This window comes from Heptranchias perlo, unplaced genomic scaffold, assembly GCF_035084215.1.
Source record: "Heptranchias perlo isolate sHepPer1 unplaced genomic scaffold, sHepPer1.hap1 HAP1_SCAFFOLD_59, whole genome shotgun sequence".
In the NCBI taxonomy this organism is placed as follows: Eukaryota; Metazoa; Chordata; class Chondrichthyes; order Hexanchiformes; family Hexanchidae; genus Heptranchias; species Heptranchias perlo.
This window is the reverse complement of record NW_027139612.1, coordinates 4,489,724-4,505,819: the sequence shown is the minus strand read 5'-3', so window position 1 is coordinate 4,505,819 and position 16,096 is coordinate 4,489,724. Positions and strand designations below refer to the sequence as shown.

Sequence of the window (16,096 nt, the reverse complement as noted above, 5' to 3'; positions counted from 1 at the left end):
GTAGTAAACATTCATCTCATAAACAAAAGCCTGAGACTAAATCCGCTTCAGTATGTCTGAAGGAAAAGGACGATTAAAATGATTGTTAATGATACATTGTAAAAGATCACACGGCAGAGGATAGATCACCACAGCAACAAGAACGATTCCGGGAGGGCTAGTGGTGGTTTGAACTCCTGCCGACTTAACTCGGTTATGTTGTGGACACTGAGAGAAAACAAGTGAAGTGTCAATCAATCGTGGGTTGTATTTGTAGGAACCGATTGATGAGAAGCCACCGTGCCAGAGGTGTGATTCTGTGTAGAAACGGTCTTTTAAAGCTGGGCAGAAGTTGAGTGGAGAGAGACTGAGATCCACCACGACTGCTCAAACCTAACCTCTCACTTCCTGGCAGCACCACCTCACCGGGAATCGACATAACTGCTCACAACATCCCAGCTTGATGCCTCGATGCTGGTTCATAGATTGCCTGTGAAGCAGATGACCTGGATACAAGAGAAAGTCAAGCGACACTATAACGGTATCCGTCAGAACACCTGAAATCTTCCCGGCAAGATTGAGCCAACCATAAGGATATAACTTTCGATCTGGGTTTAGTCTAAGATAGATATTTGATTTGCAAACGGTTATGCATTTTAGGAATTCAGAATGTGTTGTTTTATTGGTTTAAAACAATTCTAAATCGGGCATAAACCCAAGTTTTGTTTAAATTGTAATGTTGGTTTTTCCAGTGTATTAATAGGAATAAATTATTGTTTTCCTTATAAAGTGATGGTTTGTGCCTGAAGTTTCTTTAGGAAAGAGAGCTCATCAAGTTATTAAAGTTTTCCAACTTCCCTCAGTAACCTTTCGTTCTGCAAAAAAACATTATCGGTTAATTAATGGTGATTAAAACAAAGATTGTTTTTTTTTCTTCGCACAGAGTTTGAGTGAGTTCATACGATTAATATAACAAGTGTTAAAAAGCTGCTTTCTTGACCGGGAATCGAACCCAGGCAACGGTGGTAAAAACGCCGAATCCGAACCACGAAACCACCAAAGAACTGAGTTTTTAGTTTTATCAGTTGTAACACGGAATTCCCTTTCTCTGTGATTCAGCTTTTAATTCTTTTTAGCTCCGGATATTCCCGTGATTAAATAGGAATAAAGTACAATAGGCTCAGGAAAACCCGGGGAGGTGGTATCCCGCTCACCGAGCCTTTCCAGCAGCATTTACCTTACCAAGCACTGGAGTGAGTGAAACTTTCTCCGGGAGCGGGGGGGGGGGGGGGGGCGGGGGGGGAGGTCTCAGTGTGGCGAGTGAATTAGCTGTTTAATAGTTAGGATCGCTGAGCGGTCCAAATCGCTGCGTTTAAATCGCAATCTTCTCTGAAGTCTGGAGAAGTGGTTAGAATCCCTCTTCTGATATTGGTTATGTTGACTCCTATTTTATTTGTTGCTTGAGCTGCAGTTGATTTTGCGGCTCAGTTGATTTGCTTTTCCCGCAATCGCCAACCATCCGCGAAACGTTTTGACGCCCACCGGCTCATCCCTAAACCGAGCTTTAAATGAAAATATGCTGGAAACACAAGGCGGTCATTCAACAACCATGGAGAGAACAGACACTTGGGGAAATGTTCCATAGGAACAGAAGAAGGCCATTCAGCCCCACGAGCCCGCTCTGTCATTTGATAAGATCATGGCTGAACATGGCAACTCGCCAAGGCTTCTTCGACAGCACCTCCCAAACCCGCGACCTCTACCACCTAGAAGGACAAGGGCAGCAGGCGCATGGGAACAACACCACCTGCACGTTCCCCTCCAAGTCACAAGCCATCCCGACTTGGAAATATATCGCCGTTCCTTCATTGTCGCTGGGTCAAAATCCTGGAGCTCCCTTCCTAACAGCACTGTGGGAGAACCGTCACCACACGGACTGCAGCGGTTCAAGAAGGCGGCTCACCACCACCTTCTCGAGGGCAATTAGGGATGGACAATAAATGCCGGCCTCGCCAGCGACGCCCACATCCCGTGAACGAATAGAAAAAAACAAAAAAAAATCTGTGATCCAACTCCATATACCTGCCTTTGGCCCATATCCTGTCATACCTTCGGTTGGCAAAAAGCTATCGACCCCAGATTTAAAATTAGCAGTTGAGCTCGCATCAGTTGCCCTTTGCAGAAGAGAGTTCCAAACTTCTACCACCCTTTGAATGCAGAAGTGTTTTCTAATCTCACTCCTGAAAGGTCTGGCTCTAATTTTTAGACTGTGCCCCCGAGTCCTAGAATCCCCAACCAGCGGAAATAGTTTCTCTCTATCCAGAAAATGTCAATGACACAGTCAATGAAAGGTGCAGTTCACGAAGGCAGCTCACCAGCACCTTCTCAAGAGCAATTAGGGATGGGCAATGAATGCTGATCTTGCCATTGACACCCACATCCCATGATTGAAGACAAAAAAGTCGCCTGCATGGCCGAGTAATTTCCTGCTGCTAAACGACGGGAAGAATGAAACCATCGGCTTCAGCCCTTTGAACGAACTGTATACACTTGCCGTCGAGCTCAATCCCCACTTGGTCCTCTGCCTCGAATATCCACTGCATCAGAAAATCCTCCATAACATAGAATTATAGCATGAAAACATCACAGAAGGAGGCCATTCGGCCCATCGTGCCTGTGCCAACTCTTTGAAAGAGCTATCCAATTAGACCCGCTCCCCTTCCCTTTCCCCATAGCCCTGCACAATTTTCCCCTTCAAGTTTTTATCCAGTTCCCCTTTGAATGTTATTATTGAATCTGTTTCCACCACCCTTTCAGGCAGTGCATTCCAGATCATGACAACTCGCTGCGTAAAAAAATTCTCCTCATCTCTGCTCTGTTGCCAATTACCTTAAATCTGTGTCCTCTGGTTACCATCCTTTCTGGCACGGGAAATAGTTTCTCCTTATTTATTCTATCAAAACCGTTCATGATCTGAACACCTCTGTTAAATCTCCCCTTAACCGTCTCTGCTCTGAGGAGAACAACCCCAGCTTCTCCAGTCTCTCCACCTCACTGAAGTCCCTCATCCCTAGCACCATTCTAGTAAATCACCTCTGCACCATCTCCATGGCCTTGACATCCTTCCTAAAATGTGGTGGGCAGAATTATGTGGCGGCCAGCTGGGGACTAACCAGTGATTTATAAAGGTTTAGCATAAGTTATTTGCTTTTGTACTCTATGCCTCTATTAATAAAGTCAACGATTCCGAATACTTTTTTTTTACAATCTCTTCAACTTGTCCTGCCACCTTCAAAGATTTGTGTACGTATAGCCCCAGGTCTCTCTGTTCCTGCACCCCCTTTAAAATTGCACAATTAGTTTAAAGAGCTAGCACAGGCACGATGGGCCGAATGGCTTCATATGATTCTCTGATTCTATGTTTTTGATTGCATCTCTATGTTGCGCTTTGGCATATCCCCCAGAAGTGGGAGTCAGCAGTTCACTTTCTCCCTTAACATTTCCATCTGACCTGGGCTGGACTAAACAGATGTTTTCCTGCTGTAATGGTTATCATGTTAGCCTCACATGCGAAAAACTCCCGCTTTAATCCCGGGTCAGAAACAATTAGCTGGAACTTGCTCCTCACAAACTTCCAGGAGCGAGCTTTCTCTCGTGTAAATTGGGCTGCAATCCTTTCACATTCAACAACGGCTGCACCAGATTCCTGCTCTCATAACCACTGAACACTTTTAAGCAGACTCCTAAAATAAAGTGCGTAAAATGAGAAGGGATGAAAGTCAGAAAAGTTAGCGTAGTTTCTACAGTCACTCAGCAAACTTGTTAGCATTTCGTTCATTGCGAAACAGAAAGTTGTGGGGTTATTAATGGTAATTAAAAGAATCATCTCAGAGACTTGAATTATTTTGTGCAATTAAGTGAACTGTTTTGTAAAAATAAATTCCCTGATCGGGAATCGAAGCCGCAGTGGTGAGAGCGCTGAATCTTTACCACTATACCACCAGGGAGCGCTGTACCGTTTGTTTGCCATAGTTATAAATATATTGGGCTGTAGCCGTGTTAGATTAAAAATATATTTCTCATTTGTTAGATGTAAAAGCATTTCATGACTGCTGCTTACAAATGTATTTACATGTATCTGTATTATTTATTCATTTATTGGGGTGTATATATTGTAAATGTATTTTCTGGATATTTATTTCTCTACGTCTTATTTTTATTACACACAAATACATAACACAGATACACAGAGATACAATGATAACCACCACACAGTTACACCCAAATGTATTTTTAAGCGTCACAGATGCAATCATACATATTTATAACAAGATATATCATATTGTAAAATTATTCAAAATAATGTTATAAATGGCATAAACACTCACTTTATAAAGAAGCATGACATCCATTTATACACATCCAGAGTTTAAATTTTCACACCGTCCTGTTAGCAGTCCTGAACAAAGTCCACACACCGAAAGTCTCAGCGTTTTTCCAGATGCTGCCCGTCCTGTTATGCATTTTGAGCAGTTCCTTTCCTGTGATGTGATGATTCTGGGTGCCGGGTATGTGTAATTGGATTTGCTGCAGTCATGCTGCCGCGGACAGGTGAAGGCTGCTTCTGAGGCTGCCTGACACCCGGTGGGAGTGGGCGGGGATTTGGGAATCTGAAATAAATGAAACGGTGTATGAGAAACTTTCATAAAGGTAAACATCCAGATCCCTGCCATTAGACCTCGTGGCGCAACGGTAGCTCGTCTGATTCCAAATCAGGAGGCTGCGTCTTTAAATCACGTCGGGGTCACACTCGTTGTTAGCGCTGGGAGGAGTCTGAATAATTCCGGAGTTCATTTTGCATTCCCTTTTACATAACAAACAGAACCCTGCTCTGAATTCTGCCTCACTAGTTCCCCAGTGTCAGGGAGAGAAGCGTCTGATTCCCTCGTTTATTTATTGCAAGAAACATACACAAACACACTTATTAATTCAAAACCATCCTGCAACTCCACACGCACAGAGATAAACACAGCCAGAGAGACAGGCAAACACCGGGAAATAGACAAACCGGTTTCTCAGAGAATTGCCTGTCCCTCCACGGTCGAATGTAAGGGCTTTTGTTGATTGTTTTCGTTCCACACCTTGGAATTCAGGAGAATCTGGTACATGGTTTGTCGGACAAGGCACGGGCGCGATGGCCCGAGTGGCCTGCTTCTGAGCTGCATCCTTCTACGATTCTGAGCTCAGCCCCTGGGGCGGAGCCGGCAGCCGCTTCGCTGCAATAATAGACCAAATGGAGAAGTATCAGCTGACTCGGCTAGCTCAGTCGGTGGAGCATGAGACTCTTAATCTCAGCGGTCGTGGGTTAGCGCCCCACTGTGGGCGAATTCCGTTTTGAACTTTTCCGCTGCTTGACTGTCAGTGCAAGAGACGAGTCTGTCAGTGCCGCGTCGTGTGCAATGGTCAAAACTTTAAATGGAGCAGAAGGTTATTCGGGGTTCAGATACACAAACCTCTCTGATGAGCCTGAGATTTTGTCAGAGGTTGCTGCCTCCCCTACATCTCTTGCTCTCTGACGAGGCACTTGCTCCGGTTTCAATTTACAAACTGGGTGAGTTGGAGATCGGGTGTAGGAGAGCTGGTTTGTGATCTGAGTAGGAGACTCAGCGGCCCCGGGTGAGACAGAGAAAAAAAGTCAGTCCAGACCCGGCCCCAATCTGCGGATGTGGAAGAAAACAGGGGAGGAAAGTGCGGTGTGAGGTCCCTGTCAAACCAACTGACAGGACAAAGCTGGCCACAGTCACAGAATCAGAATGGCTACTTCCTGAGGAGGGGAGGCCGGTTCATGTGGAAAAGGATCCGGACGAGAATGGTCTGATTCATAAGGTTAGGAGAGGGAAATTAGGGAGCTCCTTCGGAACGTTAATCACTTGAAAATGAAGCCTTTTGCCTCTGTTACTTGTGTGGTTTTGATGAATGAAATGTTTGTAAAAAGGCATCCGTGGGCAAGGGTTGAGAGCTTTTAGGACGAGAGGGGAAATGAGGAGGTTTTGTTTCACACAGAGGGTTGTTCCGATCTGGTAGCCACTCCCTGAAAGGGTGGTGGAAGCAGCTTTCATAGGAACTTTCAAAAGGCAATTGGACAGGTACTTGAAGAGAACTGATTTGCAAGGTTACGGGGAAAAGGCTGGGTTTTTTGGACTAAATTGGACAGCTCTTTCAAAGAGTAGGCACGGCAACACAGCCGAATGGCCTCCTTCTGTGCTGTAATAGTCTATGATTCTGGTCCATGATTTTAGTGTGGGACAGGAGAGATGTTGTTTAAAGAGAAGTAAAAATGTCCCAATCAGAGCAGAGAGAGGTGACTGGTCAGTTCCCCTCTGCCCAGTATAAGTCAGCAGCGGTTACCAGTTCGCTTTACACGCGAACGGCCCTGCTTTCGATCCTGGGCGGACAATTTAAGTTGCAATTGCTGTTTACAATCTATATTAATGACTGAGATGAGGGGACCGAGTGCAATGTATCTAAGTTTGCTGATGATACAAAGGTCGGTTGGAAAGTAAGCCGTGAGGAGGACGCAAAGGGAGGTGGACAGGTTAAGTGATTGGGTAAGAAGGTGGCAGTTGGAGGATAAAGTGGGAAAATGTGAAATTGTCCACTTTGGTAGGAAGAATAGAAAAGCAGAATATTTTTTAAAAGGTGAGAGTCCAATAAATGTCGGTATTCAGAGGGAGTTTGGTGAACTTGTAAACAAATCACAGAAAGTTAACATGCAGGAACAGCAATCAATTAGGAAGAACAATGGTATGTTGGCCTTTTTGAAAGGAGGTTGGAGTATAAGAGTAAGGAAGTCTTGCTGCAATTAAATAGGGCTTTGGTGAGAACACACCTGGAGTACTTTGATGTCGTCTACATGGATTTTAGCAAGGCTTTTACAAGGTCCCAAATGACAGACTGGTCAAAAAAGCTGCGATTGCACTAGAGAGGGTACAGAGGAGATTTACGAGGAGGTTGCCATGGCTGGAGAATTTTGGCTGTGAGGAAAGATTGGATAGTCAGGGGTTGTTTTCTTTGGAACAGAGGAGGCTGAGTGGTGATTTAATTGAGGTGTACAAAATTATGAAGGGCCCAGACAGAGTGGAGGCGAAGGACCTATTTACCTTAGCAGGGAGGTTAATAACTAGGGGGCATAGATTTTAAATGATTGGTGGAAGGATTTAAGGGGAGCTGAGGAGAATTTTTTTCACCCAGAGGGTGTTTGGGGTCTGGAACTCACTGCCTGACTGGGTGGTCGAGGCAGAATCCCTCGTTACATTTAAAAAAATACTTGGATATGCACTTGAAGTGGCGTAACCTACAAGGTTAAAGACCGAGTGCTGGAAAGTGGCATTCGGCTGGGTAGCTCATTTCCGGCCGGTGCGGACAGGATGGGCCGAATGGCTTGCTTTTGTGCCGTAAGTTTGCTGTGATTCGACAAAATTGGCAATTCTTTTTTGTAACAGCATATTCCCAACCCAGGCCGCCGTGATGAAAACACCGAAGCCGAACCACGAGGCCAGAAGGGAAGGCATGTAAGAGTGTTAAATATATCCGGGAGTGTTTGTATTCGGTACAATTAATATTTCAGCTCCCAGTTACTGCAGATCAGGGATCAAAACCTGACATCAGCATCAGGACGCTCAGAATATTTTCTTTTTATTCGTTCATGGGATGTGGGCGTCGCTGGCGAGGCCGGCATTTATTGCCCATCCCAAAAAGCCCTTGAGAAGGTGGTGGTGAGCCGGCTTTTTAAACCGCTGCAGTCAGTGTGGCGAAGGATCTCCCACAGTGCAACCAACTAACAGACAAAGCACCGGTGGGCGCGCCGGTTGCAGGAGAGCTGGTTGTCGGTGATATCGATGCTTTGAGCGAGACCAGACCGTTTCCATGTTTCCACAAGCAATGTCCCATCTTTTATTTCTGGAAAAGTAACACTGATAGTGGACAATTGCATTTCTGTGGCTGCAACATGTAACTTTGGCTCGGTGACACGCTGCTTTAGTGTATCTTGCAAGAAAAAAGACCAGACGGTCTCTGTGGCGCAATCGGTTAGCGCGTGCGGCTGTTAACCGAAAGGTTGGTGGTTCGAGCCCACCCAGGGACGAAAATTGCACCTTTTTCGTCCCACTTTTGGATTCATTGCCTCATTCTGATAGCACTGAAGCCGGTGCCATGTTTCAATTCCTGATCTGCAGCAACTGGGAGCACTTTAAATGGCTCCGATCTCTTCATCTCATTTCAAGTTTTCTAATGTGTGATTTGGCTGCAAGAAAACATTCTGTGAACAATGTCATCTGAGCATGCCTGATTCGCCATAATTTACACTGCGGTCGGATATCAGGCACATGAAAAAAAAACAGTGAAATGTTTGTGTGGGCGCGATGCTCTGAGATTCCCTGCCTGACCATCGCCACCGATCCTTCTCTGCAGCCTTCCGAAATACAGCGCAGTAAATGTATCCCTGTGAAATGAGCTTCTGGACAGTAATACGGAAATTAGTTTGGCTGAGGGGTTATATCCCTAACACGAGGTTGGAGGTGTCAGGTTTCCGTAGTGTAGTGGTTATCACGTTCGCATAACACGCGAAAAGTCCCCGGTTCGAAACCGGGCGGAAATATTTTGAAACCTTGTCCCCATTAAAAATGATTAAATATTTAACGATTCACATTTCTAATTAAATGTGAACAAAGTCCATATCTCCCAGCCCTGTTAATGCAGTCCGCTGAGAGCAGGCGATGAATGCCAGCGTGATATTGGGGGTGAAGGCTGCTTCCAATACTGTCTCACACCCGGTGGGACCTGGCGGAGATTTGATAAGACTCATCCATTCAACCAAGATATGAAACGGTGTTTAAGAAACATTCAAAAATATAATAACATCCAGGATCCTGTCTTCAGAGTGCGTGGCGCAAAGGTCTGACTCCGGATTAAAAGGCTGGTTAACTTGCTTCTGATTTCTGAAATGTACTTGCCCATCCTTCAGAGGTCATGGGAAATATGTTTTTTGCCTTTCGAAAAAAGACGCGAAAGTTAGAGACATGTTCTGTTTTCAACACGGCTGGTGAAATGGCCAGACTATCATAAATTCGGATTCGCCTTTGAAACATTTAAAGGCGACGACCTAAAAATCACTTAGTGCAAATTTAAAATCACGGTTCCTATTTATTTCGGTCTGAAAGAAATAACGATAAACGTGTCAGTCAGTGCCCGCGGTGAGACGGTGATGAACTTGTTTGCTGCGAAGTTCACCGCTGGGCAAAAGTTGACGCCGTTTAAAGGACGCGAACCCACTCAATGTAAAGGATGAGCTCATAACCAACAGGTCCCGTCAACGTCAAACATCTCATTTCTTGTGCAATGGAGGGAGCAGAGGCGTGTCCATCATCAGACGCCAGCAACTTTAAGAAATGGAACAGATAAAGGCACAGACGCAAGTTCCAAATCCTTTCAATGCAAAGTTATTTCACTTTATTTAAAGTGCCGTGAGGCTAAAAACGGGTCCCAGATGATTTGCGTTCACTCGTGATTTGTTTTCCAGTGTTGGTCCGTCAGGTTTGCAATTCAATTTGTATTGGATATTGAAGATATTTCAGGATGATTGCACAACATACCATGTGTAAAGCAACCATCTTGATAACTTCAATCATCACACACTCCACATCGACACTGCAGAGGCCCCAGCACCCCTTTCAATATTGTTTTTCTTAACTCACAGTTTTCAAAAGGGAATTGGATAAACGCTTGGATGGAAACATTTTCAGGGCTATGGGGAAACAGCAGGCGAGTGGGACTAACTGGACAGCTCTTTCAGAGAGCTGACACAGGCACGATGGGCCGAATGGCGCTATCTTATTCTATGATTCTATTAATAGATCAATTTCCGCCTTTCACGTAGCCTCCCTAAATGGAGCGCAGTAATCGTGTCCATGTGAAATAAGCTCCTGAACAGTAATACGGAAATTAGTGTGGCTGAGCGGTTTGAAACTCTGGTTAGGCTCCTAACTGGAAATTTCCTCTCCAAGATTGATTAGTTGATCAATTATCTCCCCCTTTCGATCTTAAATGTCTTTACATATCTTTTTGATCTCTTCTTCTACTGTCACGCCCACAATACTCGTCTCGCTGGTAAAGACTGAAGCAAAGTGATTATTTAATATTTCTGCCATTTCGCTGTCATTTCCTGTGAGTTTGTCGTGTGTATCCCTTAGTGGCCCTATTCCTATCCGAAATTTTCTTTGGCTGTTGATGTGTCCAGAATACTTTTCTTTTTTTGATATTCCTTTTTGCCTTTCTAATAGTTCTTTAGACTTCTTTCCCAGTCTTTTCACATTCCCCTCTCTCCTTTATTGTCTAGTGTGTGCCTTTTTCTTCAGTTTCAATTTTGCCCTTGTTTCTTTATTCTTCCCTGGTGTGTCATTTCTGGCTGGTTTGTTCTTGCTTTTTAGTGGGATATATTTCTCCTGGACTCTATTGATCACCGTTTTAAATGTTTCCCACTGTTGTTCTATTTCTTTGTCCAGGTCATTAATATGTCAAACATTTCACCGTTTGAAACTTCTCAAGTCACAATTCCATCAGAAAGCCAGTTGCTTTTGTGGGAGGAGTAAATCAACTTGGTCGAAAAATCAGCTGCATCCCAATCCACAAATAAAATATTTTCACGTCTTCGTAAAAATAAGGATTGTCAGAAGTGGGATTCGAACCCACGCCTCCAGAAGAGACTGCGACCTGAACGCAGCGCCTTTGACCGCTCGGCCATCCTGACTACAAATTTAATGTTCCATTCTGCATCAATTCTGCACCGTTGGCCAGTGAACGCAACATAAAAGTTTAAAATGATACTCGCCCAACGTGGGACTCGAACCCACGACCCTGAGATTAAGAGTCTCATGCTCTACCGACTGAGCTAGCCGGGCTTGCTTCCTTGAATCACCTTATCTGTTATTGCAGCAAGCAGGAGAAAGACTCCATTTCAAATTATTGGAATCAATTCTGAGGGACAGGATGAACTGTCACTTCGAAAGGCACGGACGAATCAAGGACAGTCAGCATGGATTTGTTAAGGGGAAGTTGTGTCTGACTAACCTGATTGAATTTTTCGAGGAGGTGATAAGAAGGATCGATGAGGGCAGCGCAATTGATGTCGTCTACATGGATTTTAGCAAAGCTTTTGAAAAATTCCCACATGGCAGATTGGTCCAAAAAGGAAAGGACCATGGGATCCAAGGGAATGTGGCTTGTTGGATCCAAAATTAGCTCAGTGGCAGGAAGGAAAGTGTAATGGTCGACGGGTGTTTTTGTGGCTGGAAGGCTGTTTCCAGTGGGGTGCCGCAGGGCTCGGTACTTGGTCCTTTGCTTTTTATGCTCTACATTAACGATTTGGACCGAAACTTAGGGGACATGATTAAGAAATTTGCGGGTGACACAAAAATCGGCCATGTGGTTGATAGCGAGGTGGAAAGCTGCAGACTGTGGGGGTTCAGGCAATTTTCTGACAACAAGGCACTCAATCCATCTCTGAACGAATTTTGAACGAATACGTGTGTTTGACCCAGCACAGCACGATGGGCCGAATGATCTCCTCTCATGGACTCACAGAATGCAATGATACTAAGTGTTATCAGTCGGAAAAGCAACACATTGCAAATAAGAGCAGAGAGAGGAAACTCGTCTAACAGCGTAACAGCACGGTGAGATATTGTATTTGAGAAGGATGAGGAGGGATAGTTTATCATGGTGGTAGTCACATGGAGTATCATTTGTGACTTTGATAAGGACCATTTCATGCTGCAACTGGGGCGGAAACCTGATTGGAGAGATTCAGCCCGGGCGTGGCCCCATCGTGCGCGGTGAGATGGAGGGGGGTGGGGGAAGTGTCAGAGCTGGGGCTCACCGGTGGAAGCAGCATAAAAGTTTAAAACGGTACTCGCCCAATGTGAGGCTCAAACCCACTACCCTGAGAGTTTTTAAAGAAAAGGTGGAGCAGCCACTGTCTGAATCTCTTGCTATACTTGAAAGAACACATTCCAAGTACGAGCAGAGAGAGGACACCATTCAGTTGCCCATTGCGTTGAACAAGATACCATCGGTTTCTGTAGTGTCGTGGTTCTCACATTTGCTTTACACGCGAAAAGTTGCTGGTTTGATCCCGGGCGGAAACATTATGTTGGAACTTGGTCTCCATAAACATCCAGGTTGATTTTCTTCTCCTGCCAAAAAAGGAGACAGTGGCTGCTCCCTTGTTCTTTGTAAGCTGCATCTTTTACTTCATTAAGCAGATAACTCTGAGCGACAGAAAACTGATCCTCAGTGACGCTCATTTTAAATGTTATTCCCTTTTCCTCCAAAAGGGTATATTGGCCTTGGAAGGAGCGCGGCCCCGATTTACCAGAATGTTAGCAGGGCTCGAAGGGTTAAATTATGAGGAGCGGTTACATATTGTCTTCCCTGGAATATGGAAGGCTTTTTAGGATTTTGAAAGGGAGATAGGCAAACCCTTTCCGCTGGTGAGGGAGTCAAAGACAATATCACAATATCACAAAAGCTGTTTTACGAGTGAAAACACTCCAACGCATCACTGTGAGTGTCAGAGACGAGTCTCAAGTTGCCGCGTCCTGTGCAGTGAATGTCAAAACTTTTAAAAGTTGTAGAAAGTGTTTGGGATTCAGTTTCACAAACCTTTAATGGGAATGAGATTTTGTCAGAGGTTGCAGCCTTCCCTGCTTCTCTTGCCCTTTGCGAGACACCTGTTCCGGTTTAAATTCACAAACTGGGTGAGTTGGTGATCACGGTACAGCAGACTCAGCGGTCCCGGGTGAGAGAGAGAGAAATCAGCCCGGGCGCGGCCACAATGTGCGCGGTGACACTGCACGGGATGTCGGGGGGAGTCAGAGCTTGGGTTCACCCCTGAAAGCAACATAAAAAGTTTAAATCAGAATACGCCCAACATAAGACTTGAGCCCACGCCCCGAAGATTGAGAGTCTCACACTCTATCGACTGAGCTAACCAGGCCAGAAAAACTCAGCCGCTCTTGTCTATCATGCAGTAAACTCGCCACTGGGTATGCATGTGCAGCAATCCCAACATAACGACCATATCATTGGCTGTGTTTATCTCTGTGTGTCTGTCCACCTTCAGGTTGATTTTGAACGAATACGAGTGTTTGTCTTCTGTTTGTAACATCAAATAAAAGAGGGCATCAGACACTTCCCTCCCTGACACTGGGGAACCAGTGAGACAGACCTGTCATTGTGAAAACGCAAATGGAAGATTAATTGCGGAATTATATGGACTCTTATCAGCGCCAGAAGTAGATTTACAATATATACACCCCAATAAATAAATAAATAATAGATTCATGTAAATACATTTGCAACGAACAGAGTCACTAAACCAGAAATATTATTTGTACCTAATACAAACACTCCCAGATATATTTAGAAACTTTCCACCCCTTCCCTGGTGGTCCAGTGGCTCGGATTCGGCGCTCTCTTGGCTGCGGCCCGGGTTCGATTCCCGGTCAGGGAATTCGATGTTACAAAAAACACTAGCCACTTTTGCAGAATCATCGCAAATTGACGGCACAGAAGGAGGCCATTCGGTCCATCGCGTCCGCGCCGGCCGAAAATGAGCCAACCAGCTTTATCCCACTTTCCAGCAATCGCTCCTTTGCTTTGCAGGTTACACCACTTCAGGTGCAAATCCAAGTCTTTTTTAAATGTAACGAGGGATTCTGCCTCGACCACCCATTCAGCAGTGAGTTCCAGACACCTACCATCCTCTGGGTGAAAAAAATTCTCCTCAGCTCCCCTCTAATCCTTCTACCAATCACTTTAAATCTATGCCCCCTGGTTATTGACCTCCCTGCTATGGTAAATAGGTCCTTCCCATCCACTCTATCTAGGCCCTTCATAATTTTGTACACCTCAATTAAATCACTCCTCAGATTCCTCTGTTCCAAAGAAAACAACCCCAGCCTCTCCAATCTTTCCTCACAGCCAAAAATCTCCAGCCCTGGCAACCTCCGCGTAAATCTCCTCTGTACCCTCTCTAGTGCAATGACATCTTTTTTGACCAGTCTGTCAAATGGGACCTTGTCTAAAACCTTGCTAAAATCTGTGTAGACTACATCGAAGTCGTCATGGGGTGTTCTTACCAAAGCCCTATTTAATTGCATCAAGATTTCCTTACTCTTATACTCCAACCTCCTTGCAAAAAGGCAAACATACCATTTTTCTTCCGAATTGCTTGCTGTACCTGCATGTCAACTTTCTGTGATTTGTTTACAAGTGCACCCAACTCCCTCTGAATATCAACATTTATTGGACTCTCACCTTTTAAAAAATATTCTGCTTTTCTATTCTTCCTACCAAAGTGGACAATTTCACATTTTCCCACCTTATACTCCAATTGCCACCTTCTTACCCAATCACTTAACCTGTCCACCTCCCTTTGCGTCCTCCTCACGGCTTACATTCCCACCTACCTTTGTACCATCAGCAAACTTGGATACATTACACTCGGTCCCCTCATCTCAGTCATTAATATAGAATGTAAACAGCAATTGCAACATAAATTGTCCGCCCAGAATCGAAAGCAGGGCCGTTCGCGTATAAAGCGAACTGATAACCACCACCCCACAAAAAACCGCTGGTGACTTTTGCTGGACAGGGGAACTGACCAGTCACCTCTCTCTGCTCTGATTGGGACAGTTTTACTTCTCTTTAAACAACATCTCTCCTGTCCCACACTAAAATAATGGAATTGAATCATAGAATATTACAGCACAGAAGGAGGCCATTCGGCCGTGCCGCCATTTCTGCTCTTTGAAAGAGCTGTCCAGTTTCATCCAAAAAACCCAGCCTTTTCCCTTTAACCTTGCTAATCAAACCTCTTCAAGCACCTGTCCAATTGGCTTTTGAAAGTTCCTATGAAAGCTGCTTCCACCACCCGTTCAGGGTGTGGCTACCAGATAGTAACAACCCTCTGTGTGAAAAGAAATCTCCTCATTTCCCCTCTCGTCCGAAAAAGCTCTCAATCCTTTTCCACGGATGCCTTTTTACAAACATTTCATTCATTAAAACCACACAAGTTACACGGGAAAAAGACTTCATTTTCAAGTCATTAACGTTCCGAAGGAGCTCCCTAATTTCCCTCCCCTAACCTTATGAATCAGATCATTCTCGTCCGGATCCTTTTCCACATGAACCGGCCTCCCCCGCTCAGGAAGTCGCCATTCTGATTCTGTGACTGTGGCCAGCTCCACAGTTGTTGAATGACCGCCTTGTGTTTCCAGCATATTTTCGTTTACAGCTCGGTTTAAGGATGAGCCGGTGGGCGTCAAAACGTGCCGTGGATGGAGACCGGGTTGGTTATTGCGGGAAGAGCAAATCAACTGGGCCGAAAAATCAACTGCAGCTCAAGGTAAAAATGAAACAGAAGTCAAAATAACCAATGTTAGAATTGGGATTCGAACCCACACCTCGCGAGGAGAAAGCGACCGAAACGCAGTGCCTTAAAGTACTCGGCAATCCTGACCACCAAATACCTTCTTCACTGGTCACAATTTCCACGCTGAGACACCCCCGGAGAAAGTTTCCCTCACTCCAGTGCTTGGTGAGATAAATGCTGCTGGAAAGGCTCGGGTTTTCCTGAGCCTATTGTACTTTATTCCTGTTTAATCACGGGAATATCCGCAATCAGGATAGTTCCCCAGTCATGCACAGTGTCCCAGTGATCCACAGTGCACCCAGTGATCCCACAGTGATCGCAGAGTGACCCACTGATCCTACAGTGCACCCAGTGATCCAAAGTGACCCAGTGATCCAAAGTGCCCCAGGAATCCCAAAGTGTCCCAGTGCTCTCAAAATGATCCCAATGATCCCACAGTGCACCCAGTGTTCCCAAAGCGCACCCAATGATTTCACGGTGCACCCAGAGGTCCCAGTATCCAAACTGCATTTTGTGTAAAAGTTTGAGAGACTTTATTTGTATTCAACAACTTGTGTATATAAAATAACGTGCGTTATAATATTTATATATTGCATAGAATGCGTAAAGAAATTTCTCCTTTAATAC

At 44.9% G+C, this 16,096-nt stretch overlaps 4 non-coding genes across 4 annotated transcripts; 2 read left to right on the top strand and 2 right to left on the bottom strand.

The window, feature by feature from the left end:
• The first annotated feature begins 8,048 nt into the window (after positions 1–8,048).
• Positions 8,049–8,122, top strand: trnan-guu (transfer RNA asparagine (anticodon GUU)). Its single transcript has one exon. It is a non-coding gene; the product is annotated as a tRNA-Asn (tRNA).
• A 440-nt stretch (positions 8,123–8,562) lies between these two features.
• Positions 8,563–8,635, top strand: trnav-aac (transfer RNA valine (anticodon AAC)). The gene has a single exon. It is a non-coding gene; the product is annotated as a tRNA-Val (tRNA).
• A 2,065-nt stretch (positions 8,636–10,700) lies between these two features.
• trnal-cag (transfer RNA leucine (anticodon CAG)) lies at positions 10,701–10,783 on the bottom strand. Its single transcript has one exon. It is a non-coding gene; the product is annotated as a tRNA-Leu (tRNA).
• A 78-nt stretch (positions 10,784–10,861) lies between these two features.
• trnak-cuu (transfer RNA lysine (anticodon CUU)) lies at positions 10,862–10,934 on the bottom strand. Its single transcript has one exon. It is a non-coding gene; the product is annotated as a tRNA-Lys (tRNA).
• Between the last annotated feature and the right edge of the window lie 5,162 nt (positions 10,935–16,096).